Below are 6,055 nucleotides of genomic sequence, written 5' to 3'. Positions count from 1 at the left end.
TTCTAAAATTTCCATTTTTAAAATATTTTTATTTATTTATTTTTTGTTTTCTGTATGCTGTATGGCAAGGTCACATGTCATTCTTGTTTTCCATGTGAGTAACTGTTATTTTGTTTGTTTTTTTACTTATTTGTATGTTTTGTTTGGGTAAGTGCATAGACTGGGATTCAAACCTGGGTCTCCTCACAAAGTTTCCACTTTTAACCACATTTACCCATATAGTACAGTGTTGCTGATTAAATTCACAATACTGTATGACCATCACCACCATCCAGTTCCAACTTTTACCATCAGCCTAAAAGGAAATCCTATACAGCTTTCCATTCTCTAAGCCCAATCTGTTGCTTGACCACCTACATTTTACATTATAATTCTATGAGCTTTTTTTCATATATCAGTATGGACTCATGGATATTCATTTTATACTATACACAATAACACATTTTTGTGTTACTCAAATTGTTTCAGGTTTGGTCACTGGGAGCCTTTCAAGTTGGCTCCCAGTCCCTTTAACGTGCCCCATCCTTTTATTCTTGTACTTCCTTACTTTCCAGAACTGTAAGATGCACCAGGGTCCTCTCATATATTACCTGTGCCAGTCCTAGGACCAGGTATTTCTCCAAGAATCCCTAGTTCCTTTAATTAGAGAATGGTATTAGAAATCACTGGTTTCTATATCTTTCAAGCTCTGAAAATGAAGAGAAATAAATGTTTTCCCTAAAAATGAAGAATTTAAAGAAATAAACATAAGGTAAGAAGCAGAATACTGAAAAGTTTTTTTAAAAATAAAGGTAAAGTAGAAACATAAACAACAATCACCAGCTCCATCATGGAATAAAATGATGGTGATGTGCTGAGGAGTCATACAACAGAATATACTCATGATGAGGCAAGATACTCAATAGGAAAAAGAAGGGAGAGCAAGAGCAGAAATGGTAAAGAAATACAGATACAGCATGGCCATTGGTATAAGTTATGCTGCAGTTCCCTAAATTCACCCCTTACCATCTCACAGCAGTGCTGGGGAAGTCCACTCTCTAGTGTGGTTTTAGATGTCACCCCCACTTACAGCAAAGACATTCATATTCAATTAAAAACAAAGAACATAAGTGAGAGCCAATTTTTGACCCTGGAGCTAGAGATAGCTAATGATCCATTGTGGAAATAGCTTGCAATAAGGTAGAGGGCAGCAAGATGAGAGCACGGGCCTTGGACTCCTCATTCGAACAGCAGCCTCCTCACTTTCTGTGTGATTGGCATGTCAGTTATAGTTGCTGCACCCCATTGTTTTTTTCATTTATCAAAGAAGATAAAAATATTCATCTTGCAGAGTTTATGAGAGCTGGTGATAATGTATATAAAGTGCTCCAGCAGAGAAGATACTCAATACATGGTAGCTAATACAGTATGCCTTTAAAAAATGTATCTGCTTAGTAAAAAAATTAGGCATTCCACGTGGTTTCTATACAGAGAAGTCCTGCTGAGTGATGCCCACTTATCATGAGAAAAAAACAAAACAAAACAGTGTGCAGTGTATGGGGGTGGTCTTTCTATCATACGAACCGTTTTAATAAAAAAATTAGAACATGGCCAGGAACATTTGTGGAATGAAATTATGTGCAGTTTTTTTTTTCTCCTATCATTTATATTACTGGAATGAATGGGAAGTGATATTACAAACTCAATTAAAAGAATTCCTGGTTGATGTAGATAAATAAATAATAACGGCATTTCATTTCCCCCCTCCTCTCATTCTAGAGGAGATATATAAGACACAGAGCCAAATAGTTTAAGGGGAAAAATTCTATGAAGGTTTTGAAAACACATATACTGTATTATATTTAATAGATTTAGAAACTTAATTAAATCCAAATAAAATCAATGGTTTAGGCGCAGTTTGGCCACCTGGGGGCTGCGAGCAAGTGTTCTGCTTTGAAATGCAGCGGAATTTAGCGAGTTTCCGGCTGTCCACGGCTGTGCGCGTGAAACTAGTCACAGCGGGCTTCCAGACGCCCGGGGAATTCCTGGAGGTGAAACCCTCCAAGCTCAGCAAAGAGGTTGGGATGTCTACAGAGGAAGGCTCAGGAACTCTACAAATTATAACAAGAAAATGTCTCTTACATATACAAAGACATGTTGGTACACCTGTGTCATGCAAGAAATTATGCAATTGGCAGTAGACGTGCAGATACTAGAATGTTTTGGAGAAGTGGCAGCTGAAGCAGTTTTTAATGATACAGAGGGAGTTTTATGGTTGAAAGAGTGGTAGACCTTGCTTCTACCTGCAGTCAGCACCTTCATCTTATAGCAGGAACACACGTGGGAGAGGAGAACCAAAAAGCTTTGAAGGTGGTCAAAGAGAAGATATGAGGAGGAGGATTAGGAAAATGTAATAAATAGTCTAACTGAAGTCCTGTAGTAACAGAACATAAATGCCTTTAGAAAACTATATTTCATATATCAATTATCAATATAGGCTTTATCAGGCTCAATTTTAAATATTGTGGGATGATTAGTAGAATTAGATGTCAAATAAACATCAAATAAATACCTGATTAGAAAAATACAATATCAATAAAAATAAATAAACCAACCATATGTACCCTTAAGTGTTTCAGGGAAAATGTTTATAGGTGTACATAAATTTATATATTTGCATATATATAGATATAGACCCTGATTTCTGACTTTGAAAGGATTTTGTTGATCTGAACTCGCATCAGTTGCCTCTGTTCTTTAAATCTTCATTCAAGCAAACAAATGGTTCCTCAATGAGTTTTCAAAAAAGGAATAGTCCTCATGAAGTTATTGCCCTCTAGAGAAAAGAGTAAGTCCCTGTCCTAAGAATAGGTGGCAGGTGCCCTGTAGGGAGAAGGACCGATGAGGAGGGAATGAGCAAAGTCACCACTGCCCATGCTCTCAGAGTTGCCCGACACCATGCTCCCCATCCCCACAGCTGCTCCCCTCTCTTTCTTCTATTCCCAGTTGAAAAGTAAGTCTCTTGCAGTTTGGGGGAATTGGAGAGACTGAAATAGGGATGAGTCATTAAAATACCTTATTCTGGTTGTTTCCTCATCTCCTTTCCAATAGCTCCTCACAAATACTAACACAGCCACATTTTCTCAAGAGAAGCATTAATTTTGAGGTCCTCAGCCTATGTGGCTTGTAGAAGCCCTTAGTTTCTTACATGATTTTAATTATCGTTGAATGAAATGGAAAATGCAAGACATCGACAGCAGTCTTTAAAAATATACCAGTATGTATATATATATATATATTTCAAGCACATATACATATTTAATAAGAATGACTCATTGACAAGTCAATAGATGATGTTAACATTTTATGAAAAATGTGTTCAAATATTTATGAGCATTATTTTCATGCAAGAAAAATTTAAAAGGAATATTTTCCAAGAGCTTAAAACAGTTGAGAATGTCATGAACATTTCTACAGAAGTGCCAGAGTCATATTTTGTTTCCTTCTCATTGCCTGGAATTCTGGTGTTTTTACTGTCATAAATAAATTAAAAATGAATACCTATGACAAGAAACAGTAACCATTTGTGTTTGTTTTAAATCAAGAAGAAAGAAATGGTAGAATGGAATCCAAAGGAATAAAGTGCTTCTGACAAAAGCTGAACTAACACTGAAATCACTAACATCCAACATTTTTTGGACTTTCAAAGAATGGACATTTCATAGAGTTAGGAATGAAAATTTTGTCATTTATTTATAACCAAATAAATTATAAAATGTTCAAATGAATACCAAAATGTTTTTAAAAGTAAAATATTCAGGTACATTAAACAGTAAAATTTTGCCTTGAAAAAAAAAAGAGCTTTGAAGGACTGACTTCACTCTTGGAAATATCCTTTCCCATATTTATTGCTTTCGTTGTCATGATTATGCAGAACTTTTGGAACAAGTTTATCTCCTTCCCGACTTTCTTTCAGAACACTCAAAGTTTCTGTTAGTGATAGTGGAGGGTAGTACTTTTCCTTTTCGTCATGACCTAGATGACCTATTACTTTGTACTTGGTTATTAAATGGCTTAGTCCAGCAAATGATCAGTCCCGCAAATAACCACAGATTAGCTGTCATTTTAACCAATGAGAGGACAAGAAAGTTTGATAGAAATCAGGCCTCGCTGGTTCCTGCTTTAGGGGAGAGTTGGTGACATGCTGCTACAATTTGGTTCATCTTTTACTGGACCAAAAGCAGAGGTTGGCAACTTTGCATAACTCACCAAGCCAGAAGGAATGCACAGTACTGTTTCAAATCACAGCTCAGGGATTTAGAGATGCTGTTGCTACTACTGCATGTTCATTACCAGTAGAAGCTTCCTTGAGTCTCCCAAAACAGTCACAGAATCAAAAGAAGAAGAAGCAGAATCCAAAGACTAAATTCAAAGAATGCAAATGCATTGATGCCTTGGGATTCAATGTGTAAAACAGTAGACTTGTTACTTTAAAATATAAACATATACCATGGCATAAATGAATCAGAAATATACTGAAGTGAATGAGAAAAATAATTAAGGAATGTGATTCTCTGAAAGCTCTATAAGGAACTGTTCTACAATTATATTTTGTTCTGTTTTAATTTTCCATTTCTATTCAGTAGAGATGATATAGGTGTTATGTTTCACAAACATGGAAAGCTAATCTCATGTGGCCAATCTGAATTTATCATTCAGAGTGTCCCCTCCCTTTCTTTGACAATTGCCTAGAAAATATTTTGTTCTCTGTTTTAAATGTAACTTTGGTAATTCTCAAAAAATGGCAGATTTTATCACTTTAAAGAAGTAGCACCATGAGTCAGTATATCATTATATTTGGCTTTGTAGAGAAGGTATAAATCTTAACTGGCCAAACTGATTTTAATAAAACTTCATCCTAGAATCTAAACCATTTCTTTAATTTTCTATGTTGTTTTATAATATTAAAGGAAGGACTTTGGAGCTGTTATCTCATCTAGAAATAGTCTGAAACATATCTTCCAGAATAGGTTACCAAATTCATAATTATTTATTTCTACATTTTTGAAACCTGGTATGTTCCATCTAGAATTCTAGATGTATTGACATTTTCCTTGGAATAATCTTTCACCCTATTTGAAAGATTAAAGTTTTCATTCTTGAGTGTTTTCATAATAATCTAAAGATATTTTGGTACATGGTTATTCCTGGTGTACTCAGTTCCTCAACAAAATTTACTTCGATTCCCAGTGGAAGAAAAATTATTTAAATAATTGAATATTATGTACTGTGACAGCCATATTTTCCGGATTTTAGTGACAGGTGGTTTTCCTGCATCAGACTGTACATCAAATTGATAAAATTTGTTTGTCATAACTATTCTGTAATCGATTACATGAAATAACTGTAGTTAACCAAGGCTTTGAGAGTGAAAGGGTACACTGCTCACAATTAATGCTAGAATAATGGGAATAACCCAGAATTTCCAAGGCAGATAAGGAAAGTGGCCATGCTAATATATAAGACTAATTTCAAATGACTACATTTTAGACAACTGATTGCAACCATTTTATTTTTGAAGATTTTAAAGTATGTATTATTACAGTAATGTTGTCATTAAAAAATTACTTATCATTTTATGCTGCATCTACTCAAATCATAAAATCAAGAATTGTGAGGGGGTTGAAAGTATTAAGTGTCAGTGTTACCTGGCATCAGATAATATAGACTATCTGTTTAAGTCATCACGTTACTGTTCTTTAAAAGAATGACATGGCCTTGAATAGAACGAAAGCCAAGAGTGTTTCCTCTTGTTTGCAACTTTAAAAAAAATAAAATTTTATATCATAGACTTTTCAAATTATTGCTATTTCCAAAAATAATATACATTTATTACAGGAAATTTTAAAATATATTTATAATTGCACACCTATATTTGTTCTTGTTTTTAAATTTTATTTTTTATATCACGGTAAAACCAACTTTTTTGGCATGCCATTCCGTGAATTTTAACATCTGTAGAGATTCATCACCACCTTAATTGGTATAGAATACTCCCAACACCCCCCCGAATTCC

The 6,055-nt window shown here is 34.5% G+C and overlaps 1 pseudogene; it reads left to right on the top strand.

Moving 5' to 3' along the window:
* The first annotated feature begins 1,937 nt into the window (after nucleotides 1-1,937).
* Nucleotides 1,938-4,451, top strand: LOC143647685 (DNA repair protein RAD51 homolog 3 pseudogene; annotated as a pseudogene).
* Nucleotides 4,452-6,055: the final 1,604 nt, after the last annotated feature.

This window comes from Tamandua tetradactyla, chromosome 10, assembly GCF_023851605.1.
Source record: "Tamandua tetradactyla isolate mTamTet1 chromosome 10, mTamTet1.pri, whole genome shotgun sequence".
NCBI classification, from domain to species: domain Eukaryota; kingdom Metazoa; phylum Chordata; class Mammalia; order Pilosa; family Myrmecophagidae; genus Tamandua; species Tamandua tetradactyla.
This window is presented reverse-complemented; position numbering and strand designations above follow the sequence as displayed.